The sequence below is a fragment of the Eurosta solidaginis genome, chromosome 1, assembly GCF_040869045.1.
Source record: "Eurosta solidaginis isolate ZX-2024a chromosome 1, ASM4086904v1, whole genome shotgun sequence".
Lineage (NCBI taxonomy): Eukaryota > Metazoa > Arthropoda > Insecta > Diptera > Tephritidae > Eurosta > Eurosta solidaginis.
The window spans coordinates 349771334-349787103 of NC_090319.1; the positions used below are offsets into that span (position 1 = coordinate 349771334).

General features: G+C 34.5%; 1 protein-coding gene across 9 annotated transcripts in view; it reads right to left on the reverse strand.

Moving 5' to 3' along the window:
* Octbeta2R (Octopamine beta2 receptor) overlaps positions 1 to 15770 on the reverse strand; it is a 733310-nt gene that overhangs the window by 714944 nt on the left and 2596 nt on the right. For 6 of the 9 annotated variants that reach the window (XM_067762591.1, XM_067762593.1, XM_067762590.1 and 3 more), the window contains exon 1: positions 2167 to 2259. The exons of 2 other annotated variants lie outside the window; for them this stretch is intronic. The gene's annotated coding sequence lies outside the window, so the exon portion shown is untranslated. Of the gene's footprint in view, positions 1 to 2166; positions 2303 to 15770 lie in introns of those variants that run through there. One more of the 9 variants, XM_067762596.1, reaches the window with a different exon arrangement.

Below are 15770 nucleotides of genomic sequence, written 5' to 3' on the forward strand. Positions count from 1 at the left end.
GGAATGGAAAGGAAAGTAAAGGAAAGGAAAGGAAAGGAAACGAAACGAAATGAAAGGAAAGGAAACGAAAGGAAAGGAAATAAAAGGAAAGGTAAGGAAAGGGAGGGAAATGAAAGGAAAGGGAAGGAAAGGAAATGAAAGGAAAGGAAAGGAAAGGAAAGGAAAGGAAAGGAAAGGAAAGGAAAGGAAAGGAAAGGAAAGGAAAGGAAAGTAAAGGAAAGGAAAGGAAAGGAAAATGAAACGAATAGAAAAGAAAATAAAAGAATTGAAAGGAAAGGATAGGAGGGGATATGGTAGGAAAGGTAAAAAGATAATGAGGGTAGAGGTGAGGAAGTATACGAGTCAAAACCGACTCCATAACCAAAATTAAGGTGTTAACGGATTTTTATTAATGTGTTATCGGTTTGCTATCGACGGGTTACGGGCTAGTTATCCACTTTTTACAAACGTTTTGCCAGTTTGAAAGAGGTGTGTTATAAATGAGTTATGGACGTTCTACTGATATGTTTTCGATATGTTATCAAATTGTTGCCTTTTTATGGTCTAAAACTTATTATACAAAATATGGATTATTTATTGTTAAACAATGTTATCGAAGTGTTATCATAAAGCAAGCGATTTGCTAACGAAATTTTAACGATTTTTTATCAAAATAATATCGATTATTTATCAATATTTTTTCAAAAAGATATCGATTTTCAATTAAACGCTTATAGACTGATTTTCAAAATGTTATTCATATGTCATTATGTTATACAAAAAACTTTGGATTTGTTATATAAAAGTTTTTGATTTTTGACAAATTTTGTATCACCGTTTTATCGACATGCTATCGGAATCAAATCGATTTATTGTCGAAAATATCTAAATTTTTATTAAAATGTTTCTATTTTAAATCGAAAATGTATCAATTTTATTATCACGATGTTATCGATTTTTTATCTAGGCGTGCACCTGTATGTTTACGCATCGAACTTCACGAGTACTTGGTGCTCACTTCTTTCTTTTTTTTCTATTAATATAACAATTTATCTGAATGTGAAATTTTTCTTGAGTATTTTTCCATAGCACGAAAAAATGAGAAAAAAAATCCTTGCGTAAAATATGGCTAGGAGTGTTCCCGATAATATCGCGCAACGTGGTCGATATATTTTACATCGTTTACTTAAAATATTTAGTTTCAGATAGAACTTACACTATTTCCATTTTGCTCAAGAAGGAGTTTTTCGCTAGTGTCGGAGTCTTCGCGAAATTCTCGTTTCTCGAAACAGTGATCCGGCACCTTTGCTTCTCAACATTAAATTTAATCGCTGTATTGACAGTATTGTATACAAGTTATGATTTCTTCTGGAATGCAAGCAAGGATTTCCACAAAAACAGAAGTAAAATAAAACCGAATGCATATAATACTGCAACTGCAGCGAATAAAATAAATGTTGAGAAGCCTGCGACCTTTACAAGTAATTCTCGATAAGAGATTGGCGCCTTGAAGCCTAAGCCGTTTTAAGTATCTAATATACACGAAATATTTTCTCAACAAAATTGTAATACAAATATTTAATCTTTATTTAATTAGCGAAACATGCTCATATTGCTTTGTAAAATTGTTTTTGTTATTGATATTAGAGAAAAATTACAATGGTTTCAAACGGCGATGTTTACAAGGACATGCTTCTGAATTTCACTTCTTCATAAGCTAGCTTCTCCAGAGCTGAGTAGCCACGCCTATAATTATTCATTAATTATTAGTATGTAGCTTATGGTGTATAAATCAATAGCAACAATACAACAGGTAATACTTAGAGACTAATTAAAGAGCGGTACATTCATAGGCATTTGCCTTTACACTAGTATAAAGTATGAATATTAGAGATTTCGAGTTCAATACTCAGCTCCCGAGAAATTCAGAAACATGTCCTAGTTACCATCGCTGTTTATAAACTTTGTAAGTTTCTTCTAATATCAACAAATATTTAAGTTTTCACAAACTTGTTTAAAAGTTCTTCTGGCTATTTTTTGAAAGCTAAACAAACACTAAAAACCTTGTTTTAGAGGTAATCAAACGAAACATCATCAATTTAAATTGTAAAACATGCATTTAAGGTTTTTTTCCAAGAAAGATATTTAAAAAATTGATAAGCTGAAAAAAAACATTTTGGTACTCACCTTCTTTAATCTTTTTTCATTTCACTCAGCAACGCAAACTGAAGGTCAACTCAATGCCGCCAGCAAACCAACACCCGCCTTCAAAACACTCAAAATACCAATCAAAAGTGACACCTGAACTTTTAGCAGCTCCTAACTAAAGGTAATTTACAGCAGTACACCAAAAAGGCCGATGTTCGAAAATACAACAACAAAAAGTAGCATGTAAATTTGTGAGTTAACATTTCAGTGCGAAACGAATTTAAATGTGATTTGCAGCTTTTTAATCCCACTAAAGAAGGTACAATTTATTACCAAAAAAAACATTAAAGCCAACAAAGCAAATACTTTAAAACGCTGAACGTAAACATCTGCATATATACTATATGTGCGTAGGAAAATAAGTATGTATATAGACAGATAAGTGTTTTCATATATTCAAAGGTTACAGCGTTTTTGTGAAGCATTTGAGTAGAAGAGAATCTTAACAACTTTGAAAAAATAATTGGAAAATTGACGGAGCCAACAACCAAATAGACAAATATAAAAAAAAATTACTCAAATAATATATCGGGAACATTTTCGCTTTTATGTAAGTAGAAAAGACGGCAAAACTTTATATACTTAGCTGTGCTAGCAAACAGGATAGTAAAAGTTTTCGTTTTTCCTAAGTTTGTTTATACTTGTTGTACTTGCGATAAAAAACAAATGCGTATTTTTACGAGTAAACGCATGAATGAAATTTTAACCAAGCTTATAATAATATAAATACATACAAGTACACAATAAAAGTAAGGGTATTTGTTTAGAAAAGTTGAATATAAGCACAGATGTCATAAAATGTTGTTTACATATGCATATCACTATTTGTGACCCGGTCTATGAAAAGGTGGCTTATGACTCAAAAAAGAAATTGCGAGAAATAGCTGTTAAAGATAAGCAATGCATTTCTTCAGTTTCTTAGTAGTTTTTCTTTGCATTATGAACAGTCATGCCCAAAAGGCAAAGCACAAACCAGTTTCTGACCAATATTTTGGCTCCATTGCCATCGAAAAAAATACTATCAGAAAAATCTGAGGATGCTTCACCAGCCACCAAAGTGGCATCGAAGGAACGAAAGGCTTCATCGCCTTTCATTTGCGCTCTTCTTTCTCTACATTTTTAGTACACTTCTAAGCAAGTTAGGACTTTCTAGTGTTCGCCACTTGAAAGAGCATCTCAAAAACTATCGAAACCAGAAAAAAGTGGAAACAATTTTTTTGAGTCATAAGCCACCTTTTCGTAGACAGGGTCACATATATAAATTTTATCAACGCGTATACGCGTATGTGTTTACATTTGACCGTTGTGGAGAAAAGAGATGTATGCTTTCTTCTTACGATTAGGATTATGTAATATTATTGCATACGATATATGATGATACCATGTGGCAACATCAAAGCTGGCTATTGTTTATTCGCGCATTTCAAAATAATATTTTTTTGCAATGAATAGCTTAAGCGCGGAATATTTAAGCTTGTTAAAGCTAGCACTATATTTTAATTGTTTTGGTACTCTTATGTGATTAAGCAAACAATGAGTGCATCCATTTTGCTTCGTTGCTCGTTAATCAACGACTTATGCGGCAGTTACTCACGAACGTACGTACCAAAAACGTGTCAGCAATGTAAACGGAAACTCAACGACGTGCAACGCCCGTACGTACGTAGCCCGGAACGTAGAAATCAAAACAATTTTGATTTTTTCCGTAAGAACGTGTCAGCTGATCGCTCTCTCACAAGACGGAGTTGCCTAGTAAACGTTTGTGTGCTATGTTTGGACCAATTGCAGTTATTAGTATTTGTTTCTGCCATTTGCGCCATGAAAAATTGCAATTCCAAAAGTTGATGTTTGCATAAGCATGTATGCAAACTGGTCAATGGCAACAGTGCTTTGCTGTAAACAATACACACACAAATATGTTATGTACATGTACACAGACGCACACATTGATTCCTACGGGCTTGAGGGTTCGGTCAAACGTGTTTCGTACGATAAACGTCCGTACGTACGGCACACGTCCGTGGGTAACTGCCGCATAAAGCACTAGTACTACGAACATAGAACTCTTACCAACACAATCTCAGCTTCAGTTTTGTGAAGTCCTGCTTTAAATTTGGGCAGCGTTGCCAAATTTAGAAAAGTTAAATAGAAGCACAGATGTCATAAAACGTTGTGTACATATACACGTATGTGTGAACATTTGACCGTTGGGGGAAAAACGAGATGTGTGCTTTCTTCTGATCATGCAAGTGGCAACATCTAAGGTGACTATTTTTTATTCACGGATTTCAAAATAATATTTTTTGGAATCAAAAGCTTAAGCGCGGAATATTTAAACTTCTTAACGCTAACAATATATTTTCTTTTAATTTGTTGGTATGTGATTACGCAAACAATGAGTGCATTCATCTTGCTTCGTTGCTCGTTGATTAACGACCAAAACACTATTACTACGATCATAGAATTCTTACCAACATAGTCTCAGCTTCAGTTTTGGGAAGTCCTGCTTTAAATTTAGGCAGCGTTGCCAAATATTTCATTATGTAAATATCTTATAGGTATTAAACTATAGAGAACACGGTTAAAGGACTCGCTTTTCAAACCTGAAACAAGGTTTATATCTAAACAGGACGTTCACTCACCTCAGCAACTAACAGTAAATCTGAGTTGCTATGTTCAAGGTTTATAAAGTGAATGGAAGTGTGTAAAATGAAACAAAATAACGGCATCTGCCAATAATAACTAATACGCAAAAATGATCAGAAACTCTCTCAATGGGCCAGAGTATTCCCGGGAGAATTGCGCGTGATACTTAGCTAGAAACTCCACTGGATACTGGCTTATTGGTCCCTTAAGTGTGAAATGTGAACAAGCGCAGCATCTGAAATTCAAAAAGCACGTAACCGTGCTTGTGAAAAAACAGCATCTGCTCTGCTCCTGAAGTATGTGGAAGAGCGAGAGCGCTCCTGTGCGAATTGAGCTTGAGCGGAGCCATAAAATGAAACCGCCTTACCAACAAGCATAACTTAAACACATAATTACATACAAAGTATATACTGTGCAAAAAGAATAAAATATGCAAGGAAGACAATTGGGATAAAGTTTACAGCAACTAAGGCCTGACGTGGCTGAATGCGTTTGAAACACTTCAGCCATCGTAGGAGTGCGGGTTCAAATCCCACTCCCGGGAGAAAAGGCTTTGAAGAGATTTACAGGGTATAATCGAAACAGCTGTGGCCTTGTCCGTCTTGATGTCACGTTCTTTAAATTTTTCTCAAATTATTAAATAAAAAAAAATAATAAAAAATTTTATTTGGCAAAATTTCCAGCTTGGACTAGCTTATCTGCAGTAATCATACATCTAAATATATTTGAAAATACTATCGCCGCGAATTTAAATTGAAAAATCGAAATTGGAAACAATTTGGCTTCAACGAGCTTTAATAGTAATTTTAATACTCAGCTGAGCAGAGCTCACAGAGTATATTAATTTTGTTCGCATAACGGTACCCCGTAACGGCATAAACTAATCGAGACAGATATAGACTTCTATATATCAAAATGATCTGGGCGAAGAAATAAATTCATTTAGCCATGTCCGTCCGTCTGTCCATAAACACAATAACTTGAGAAATTTTAAGGTATCTTAATGAAATTTGGTATGTAAATTCCTGGGCACACATCTCAGATTGCTATTTGAATGAACGAAATCGGACCACTTTTTCGATATCGAAAATTTCGAAAACCTGAAAAAGTACGACAATTCATTACCAAAGACGGATAAAGCGATAAACTTGGTAGGTGGGTTGACCTTATGACGCAGAATAGAAAATAAGTAAAATTTTAGACAATGGGTGTGGCACCACTTAAATGAAGGTAATTTCATAATTTTGCAAGCGGTATTTTGGCAGTCGTTGATGATATCATGATGAAATTTAACATGAACGTTACTACTATTACTATATGTGTTCTAACTAAAAGTTAGCAAAATCGGATAACGAACACGCCCACTTAAAAAAAATTTTTTTTGAATGTAAAATTTTAACAAAACTTTTGATATCTTTACAGTATATAAGTAAATTATGTCAACATTCAACGCCAATATTTGTCTCCAAAGCTGTCAGCTTAGTATGTAATGTTCGGTTATAACCGAACTTAGCCTTCCTTACTTGTTTTGTTATAATTTTAATAATAGTGAGACATGCTTATATTGCTTTATGCAGTTTTTTTTCTGTTATTGATCTTATATTTTTCTCTAATATCTATCAGTAAATTTGTTTGATTAAAAAATGTTGTGTCCTAAAGTTGGAACTCAGTAAAAGTTAAAAAATTTTTCCCATATAATTTTTTTTCATGGATTCTCGAAATGAGATATGAATACTAAGAAAGCTTTTAACAGTCAATCTAAATGAATCAGCCAAATCTAAATCAAAATGTTTTCCGAATGGTCTAATATACATACAATGTCTATAAACAAATATTTGAATTCAGGCTTGGTTAACCTAATAACTCACGCATTACTAATGTAATTTGATTGACAAACTGATAGAGTGGTTATTCGAAAGCAAAAATTATGTTCACTAGGAGGTAAAAGATGCCTTATTTTAGACCACTAGACTCCTCACGGCAGAGCCAGCAATATTATTTACCATCAGACTGAAAACTATTACATTTTGATACATCTGACCTGGGAAAATCACTCAAAGGAACCATGTCAAAGAAAGTGAAGCACGGTGGAGGACCCTTCATGGTATGGTGTTGCTTCACATGGAGGTATGCTGGACCACTACAAAAAAACGATGGAATAATGAAGAAAGAAGACTACTTGCATATTTTCCTAATCCATTTACCTGATTTTGTGGACATGAGCGCCTGTCCTGACGAAGAACTCATATTTCAACAGGATGGCAACCCAAAGAATACATCCGAAATCGTGAAGGAATGACTTAACCGTTTTGCTTAAAATTGAACATAAAGTAAAAGGAAAAAATATTTTATTTCTTTTTTACTTTCATTCTTATGCAGTACTTAATACACGACGCACAAACTTGTACTCATTTGTGATCTCCACGATAGATGACAGCAGGTACTTTCGAAATCGGTAGGCCACTTGCTCACTGATTCTGTAGAGGTGGGCCATTATTAATGCACGAAACATCACACGACATCGTGCTTGGTATAGTATTTCTGACAAGATGTTGACTCCAAGCGCTCTCCCTAACCGTTAAGGAAAGCTAATGGGCGCTGTACTTCTCACAAAGAAATTAGGAAAAGTTAAGCCATATTTGCATAAAAACTGTTTTTATGCTGGATTAAGTCACTTTCTTTAAAAAAAAAACTATGAAAGCCATATGGAATTAGTTAGTTTTTATAAACTGTTTCAGCTTTTCCTGTCAAAATTCACACTAATTTACTTTCCTAATCCAATTCGTACACACAATAGGACTAAGACCACGTTAACACATGCACTTATCTACAACAAATCCAAAATAGCTAATATAGGCGTGCACATATGTTCCATCTCAAGGAACCATATTATTATAAAAATAAATAAATGTAAGGTGCGATTACTTCCGAAGAGATTTTAGGCAGAGTTTTTCTTCCAATTTGCATCGTGCTGCTTTTAATTTTAGCTACAAATTGGCGGGACGGGACCTACATTTTTTATGTCGACTCCGAACTGCATCTGCACATTGATTTCACTGAGCTACTGTCTAAGCTTTGGTGATTCGGCGGGCGGATCGGTTTTTGTTATAGTTAGATTATTTTCTTATTTGTATTGACTGTATATTATGTTATTATTTTTTAGAGGGAGGTGGCTATGCGCCTCTTACACCTTGTATATATTCATTGGGGGCGAGCACTGGGGGCTCCAAGGTATTGGCTGCGGGTTGAGCCACCTTGTTTTGCTTTGAAAAACCCCGCTTTGGGATAAAAAATTTAAACTATGTCTTTGGAATATTTCACTAACCAGTTGAGAATTACAAGCACACTCAGTGGCTAATGAAACAAAAGAACGAAAAATGTTCATAGCTTAAGACACTTAAACAGCTACCTTTTATGACAGAAATACATTCGTAGTGTTTCCAAGTCACTGCCGAGAGGCGACTTCGCTTAGAAAAACTTTCGATGTTGCTTTGCCCGGGGCGTGAACCCAGGATCTTCGGTATGGTAGGCGGAGCACGGTACCACCAAACCACGGCGGCCGTCGATTATTAGCAGTCAAATTTTCACATATCTCTTTCATTTTGTGCTTCCATCTACCGATTAAACTCTAAAGGTGGTTCTATGACTAGGAAAAGTTATCGAAGAAAAATATATGGGAAATCTAGTTATTTAATTACCAATTGAAAATAATCTCATCATATGAAACTAGGTCTTTACTCAACTTTGAAAAAATAAAAAATCCTAATTTTAGTCAAGGCGAATTCAGTGCCAGGTGTTGTTATCCCAACAGCTGATTGCTTCTTTTTGATTACTTTCGATACAGCGCCTTGCACTTTAATAGTTCAGTTAATCGAAATCAATTAAAATTTTCTTTTGAGTTGACATTCTTCTGCACAGTGAAGTGGTAAAATTCGCTTTGCCACCACCTGGTATGGATTCGCCTTGGTTTTAGTCTTATGGACAATGGTATATTACATTTGTTTCTAACAATCAATTTTATCCACCAGTGCATAATACAAAAAAAAATCTGAAAAAATTTCATCGGTTAAGACTGACAATGATAATCTCAATCGCTTTCACTTTTGTCCATCACTTTAATATTTCAATATCAAAGCGTCGAAAAAACAATGGCGAATTTTTAAGATTTTTCATTAGATATTCTCTATCTATCATTCATTTATTCAATTTCATCAAAAATCATAAATGAGCTATTAATCTTAAATAGAATATAGAAAAATAAAATATGATTGACATCTTGACAGTTAAAATCGATCATATTAAATATTGTCCAACAAAACGCAAGAAGAATCATTTTTTTTAAAGAGATTTATGAACTTAAGGACGAAAAAGTATAGCAAGGTTTAATAAAGGGTATTCAAATTGCGTAATACGTGGTAAAAGCATTGACGAAGACCGGGTTTTTCAGTGCGAGTTTCAACTCCAGTTAAAGTTGACCAGAGTTTAACCGTCCTGTGCATAGATGGGTACACGGGTACCTTTTGCATATTCAAAAGCCATTTTTAGATAATCTACAAATAGAAACCAAAATTTTGTGGCATCCTATGGGAATAAGTTTTCTACAAAAAGGAGAGAAATTTTTTTCAAATATACTTTCGTAAAGATGGTTTTTTAATAAATTAGTTTTTTATTACTAAAATTAGTTTTTTATTACTAGTTCTCATGGCTGGGATACTCAGGTACTACTAGTAGTTCTCACGTATGGACTGCCTTGTGGTACCCGTGCGTAGCCATGCGAACTAAGAAGAAAAATTATTCATGAACAGGACGGTTAACCTTGCCACTTTGCTCGATAACATCAAATTTTGTCGCTCATCTCAGCTTAAGTGACCGATGTTGCAGGGTTAAACTCTAGTCAACTTTAACTGAAAAACCGGGCATAAGGAAAATTAATTTTTAGTCAACAACCAGTGGGTTTTTAGCTCCGTATCAGGCTCAATTCTCACGGGAATGCTCTGCATCATTGGGAGACTTGAGAAACTCAGGTCGTAATATTTTTCTACACATGAGTTGTGATAGGCAGATGTCGGTATGGTGTTTCATTTAAAGCTGCAGACATTGGTGCTTTATCGGTAACCGTATCGGTAACCTTATAACAGCCGATTCGACCAACCTTATGGGAATCAGTGCAATCAATTATTGGTGCCGCTAAGGTCGTAACCGTGTCGTAGCCAACCTATTGGTTTTTGGTTTCAGCCGGAGTCATTGGTGCCGTATGTCGCATCGCTGTATCCGTATCCCTAACGTAATCAGCTGTTTATCGTTACGACGGTAAACCAAAACCCAATTGGTTGGCTACGATACGGTTACGACCTTAGCGGCACCAATAATCGATTGCATTGATTCTCATAAGGTTGGTCGAATCAGCTGTTATAAGGTTACCGATACGGTTACCGATAAAGCACCAATGTCTCCATCTTTACCGACGTAGCGATAAACAGCTGATTACGTTAGGGATACGACTACAGCGATACGACATACGGCACCAATGACTCCCGCTTAATGCATACGGCCAAAGGTCAAGCAGCACGTTTTTGAAAAACTTGGGTTAATAAAGGCAGTGTTGCCAAACTAATGAAAAATTATCTGATTGACAAATTGAACCAGACTTCTATCCGGCTTAAATCATTTTTGTTGCATTTTTATGAAAATTTTTTATCTGGCTTTGGATCAATATGACCGGATGATGGTTATACGACGCTTTCAGGAAAAAAAAAATTTGGTGGCTACGTTGCAAACATGTGTCCGTCAGTTGAGCGATAGACATTTTGTTTTATGAACGATGAGTTGAGTTGCCAAATAAAATAAAGGAAAGGTACTTCTTAGATTACTGTTTACACTTCACTATTATATAAAGAAAGTTTTATCCATAACCAACACTTTAATATATCAGTGAACTGCCAGATAGTCGAGTACACATCTTGAGCGAATATAGCGGCAAAAATTTCTGATTAGTAGTTAGCTGTCAAATTCCAACCATTTAGTGGATCAAAAGTACTCAACGATGCTTTCAGAAAGTTATCACTCAAAAACTGGTCAACAGTGGTGTTCGCTGAAAGCGCCCGTAGTTAAACACACTGTGGAGTCCAAAGTGCAACTTGACCATAGTAGAAGTGCTGATACTACATAATTTCCGTAGTGTAATTTCTTACTTTTTCAAGCACATTACTTATCGCTCCATAGCGAATTGATAAATATAGCGGCTTTGTATAGCCTTTTTAAACGATATTTGGCAATCTTTGATCAACTTTTGCTGGTAGAGCTGTAGAGCCACTTGTATTTCTTTTTAAGCTCATTTAAATCGTCAACTCGATAGCAATGTTAAAACTGAGTTACTGAATAACAAGGCGAATCCACACAAGGTGGGGGTAAAGCGAATTCAACCAATTCGCCGTGCAGAAGAATATCAAGTCAAAAGAAAATTTTAATTGATTTCGATTAACTGACACATAAAAGTACGATGCACTGTATGGAAAATAATCAAGAAGAAGCAATCAGCTGTTGGGATAGCAACGCCGTTTTTTTTATTTATTTTTTTTTCCTTTTCTTCAAGGTAAAAAGTTTGTCTAGGATGTCACTAGTAGCGATTAAACGATAAGTCTTCTATACACACTTATCTAACAAAAAATTTAAACTAGCTTATGGAAAGAAGGACATATCATGCTCTCACTAGGAAAGTATTTTTATCGTAAGCCGCCTATGGAAGCAGAGGAAAAGAGGAAGAGGTTGGCCTCCATTCAGGTGGAAGGACCAGGTGGAAAACGATTTGAACTCGCTTGATGTAACCAATTGGCGCGAGTTAACTCAAAGTAGAAGCGACCTTGTTGGACGGCCATAACCGTTTAAACGGTTAAGCGCAAAATTTGGTAAGTAGGTTATGGAAATGAAAAATTAAAAAAATAATAAAGTTATGTTTTGCATAATTCTCCCATTCCATGATTTCTTGCAATATTATCTATTGACTTTCTGCTTAGCGAAAATTGTCCAATAAATTCAATAAAATTTGGGGTGTAGGTCTCAATAAGCAGTGGTTATATTTTATTTTTGAATGGCTATCTAAAGTGGTATTTTATATTTTTAAAGTATTTAATAAATTTTATATTGAACGGTAATCAGTATGTGATTATCATTGCTTTTCGATTTTAAAAGGCAGTGACTATATATAATTTTTTTAATTCCTAGCCAACGTGTTACGTATTAATATTATATATCTAACTTATTGGCAAATTAAATACTCTAAACGATAATAACCTATAAATAGTTTACTAAACATATTTTAAACAAGTAAATGGGTCTAAGTTCGGGTGCAACCGAACATTATATACTCAGCGTGAGCTTAAATTGTACATTTCATTTCAGATAAATTACTTTTCTACATAACACGTGGCACCGCCCGTTTAAAAAATATGTCTCCCCATTTCCTCTTACAATAAAACTTGATAAGTGAAATATCATTGATTCAAAACTATTGTTTGCTAGGTTATAGCTTATTATTCTAGTCTACGACTCTTTTAAACTTGTTTTATATCTAAGTTGTCGTGGTCTTTAACCGATCCCGTCCATTTTTATTAGAAATATTTTCTGCTATAAGGAATATATTTGTACACAATTTCATTACGATATGTTAATTTTTCTTGGAGTTATGGCTCCCGAAACATAGACAATTGCTTAGTCATAAAAGGGGCGGTGTCACGCCCATTTTTTAAAATTTGAATGTTTTCCTCTTTATTGTTATAAATCCACTTGAGAAATGAAATACCATTGATATAAAGCTCTTTTTTGCAAAGATATAGCTTATTTCATTCGTCCAGGACACTTTTAAAAATCTTTTATATAAAAGTGGGCTGGCCCTTAACCGATTTCGTAAATTTTTCTTTAAATCATTCCTTATAGTAAAGGCAAACTCTCTGCCGAATTTTGTTACGATAGGTTTAACAATTTTTGATTTATGATTATTAATATTTGTAAAATTGATTTTATGGAAAGTGGGCGGTGCCACGCCCATTTAAAAAAATGTTTTCAAATTTTTATCAAGAGTCTCAATATCAGTCCACACGTTAAATTTCAACATTCTAGGTGTGTTATTTACTAAATAATCAGATTTTTTGTGTTTTCCAAAATATTATATATATAAAAAGTGGGCGTGGTTATCATCCGATTTCGCTCATTTTCAATACCAATCTATTCTGGGTCCAGGTAAGCTAGAGTTCCAAATTTGGTGAAGATATCTCAATATTTACTCAAGTTATCGTGTTAACGGGCAGACGGACGGACGGACAGACGGACGGACGGACATGGCTCAATCAAATTTATTTTCGATACAGATGATTTTGATATATGGAAGTCTATATCTATCTCGATTCCTTTATGCTTGTACAACCAACCGTTACCCAATCAAAGTTAATATACTTTGTGTGCAAAGCACTCTGAGTATAAAAAGTTTATAGCTTTTCAAACACTATATATGCCAAAACTGCTTCACCTTACGAAAGTACTTTAGATCTGTGTGTAATATACGCTTGTGGTTTTAAGTACAAAAGGCGAGACAAATTTTCTACGAGCATAAATAGGCTTACTTTTTACCAAAGTCAATATAAACAGAATTTTCTTGAAACTCCCAGGCAATTTTATTGTATTTTAATAGCTGTCGCATCAGCGTTTGATGTCGTGGTTTAGATTGGGTGTTTAGATACGGAAGCTGCTTCACGGGTGGCATGAGCTGAACAACATTTGTGATTGACAATCAATGTATTCGTAGTTGTCTTGTTAGTTGATTGTAGCGACATTATGCTTTATGTATACTAGCAGTAGCATTTAGCAGCAGCAGTGACAGTAATAGCAACAAAATGGTGTTATCCGAAACCGCGAGCGGTGTTGTGGCTTTGACCGTGACAATGACAGTTGTTGACGTGGTTAATAATTGTGGCAAGCAACGGCGATTTAAATGCAATATACCCCCGTACAGAGTATGCAATAGCAATAGAAACAGCAACAAAAGTTAGAAACGTTTTGGTTTGGTTTTGGATTTGCAAAACTTTTTTAATTTTATCTGTTTTTTCAATATAATTATCATATTTATATAAAAATATACATTTTTAATTTATATAAATTTATTTAGCTATATTTAATTTCAATTTTTATTACGGTTCTGTGCGACTTTGTTCTGTAAGTATTTATTTCCGTTCAGCGATGTTTGATTAATTGCAACAACCGCTATTGTGGTTTGCTTGTGATGGGTACATCACTGAACAATGAAATGATCTTAACAAATTGTTGTTATATTTTTTTTAACAAAAAAAACTTAATATGATTCTCTTTTTGTACGTTTTTGAAGCTATGACCATGTTTGCATATGCACCAATTTAGATTAAGTCCACAGAATTAAATTACAGATTCACATATGTGCCACCCCCAAAAAAAGATAAATACTTGTGCGATTCAGAGCAAATTTGGGTTAATCCTCTCTTCTACTATGCATCGTGTAATTTTTCCTACAAATTGGGGTGACGGGACCTACATGTTTAATGCCGACTCTGAACGGCAGCTGCAAGGCAGATGAATTCTCATTTTTTTCTAAGTTAACACATCTCTAGAGGGGTCAGCCAGCTATTTCGTTAATGTTTCTTTTTATTTCGTGTTGCCTATATAGATATGAAACAGACAACCAACTCTGCGTCTAGGAAAAGGTATCAGATTTTATTGGAATTCTTAATATTTACCGACTATCGAAGGTAAAAATGAATATAATCATCGATAGAGAATTAGATACGAAACTGGATATTGTCTTCTTATATTTAAGCTTGGCCCAAGCCAAAGTATTTCTTTACTAATTTTATTCCTTACATCCCGTTATATTGATAATAGCTCTATATAGGTTTTCCTGTGAGGAATTCACTAACTCTTTAACGAGAGTGACTTTTTCTATAAAACAAATCGATATATTTAACATTTTTGGTTTACAACTACACTTTTTATCGACATTCGTTTATCACTAATCAGCTGCTTTCGCTAAAAAGTATAAAACTATTTCATTTTAAAACTCGCTAAAGTTGCCATCGAGTGAGCATTGTTAAAATTGAGTTAGAATATCACAATAGCTATATAATTAAAAGTACCTGGCGACCGAGCTTTGCTCGTCACCGTTTCGTTGTGCTGAGAAATCTTTCTAATAGTAATCTGCGAGAAATTGCAATTATTCATTTAAAAGAAAATTATTTAAAATTAAGTCGAATCATGTGTAAGATTTTTTATGAAGATTTTTAACTGTAATGTTCTCCTTTAAATAGAATGTGAGTAAGTTGAGTACTATTTCGTCTAACTACCCCAACCCTAAATGGCAACCCTACTCAAAAATGTCCCTATTGTAATGCGGAGTGAAATACCTTTCTTTTGATACCCACATCGGCATATCTAATGCAATTTTTTTTAAATTTCGAATAGTTGGCAACCCTAAATGGCAACCCTACTCAAAAATGTCCCTATTGTAATGCGGAGTGAAATACCTTTCTTTTGATACCCACATCGACATATCTTATGCAATTTTTTTTTAATTTGGTTAGGTGGCAACCCTAAATGGCAACCCTAACCAAAAATGTTGACAACCCTACTAAAAAATGTCCCTATTGTAATGCGCAGTGAAATACCTTTCATTTGATACCCATATCGGCATATCTCATGCAATTATTTTTAAATTTCGAATAGGTGGCAACCTTGGGAAACATCCTCGGTAGAAAGTCTTAGAAGGTGATACGTTATCTCTGTGCCAAATTTCATTTAAATCGGTTGAGCCGTTCCAGAGATCGTTCGGCTATACAAACAAACAAGAATTGCTCGCTTAAAGTAATAAGATATCGGCGAATCGGATCGTTAAAATTTTTGAACTCCGCAACTGAACGACC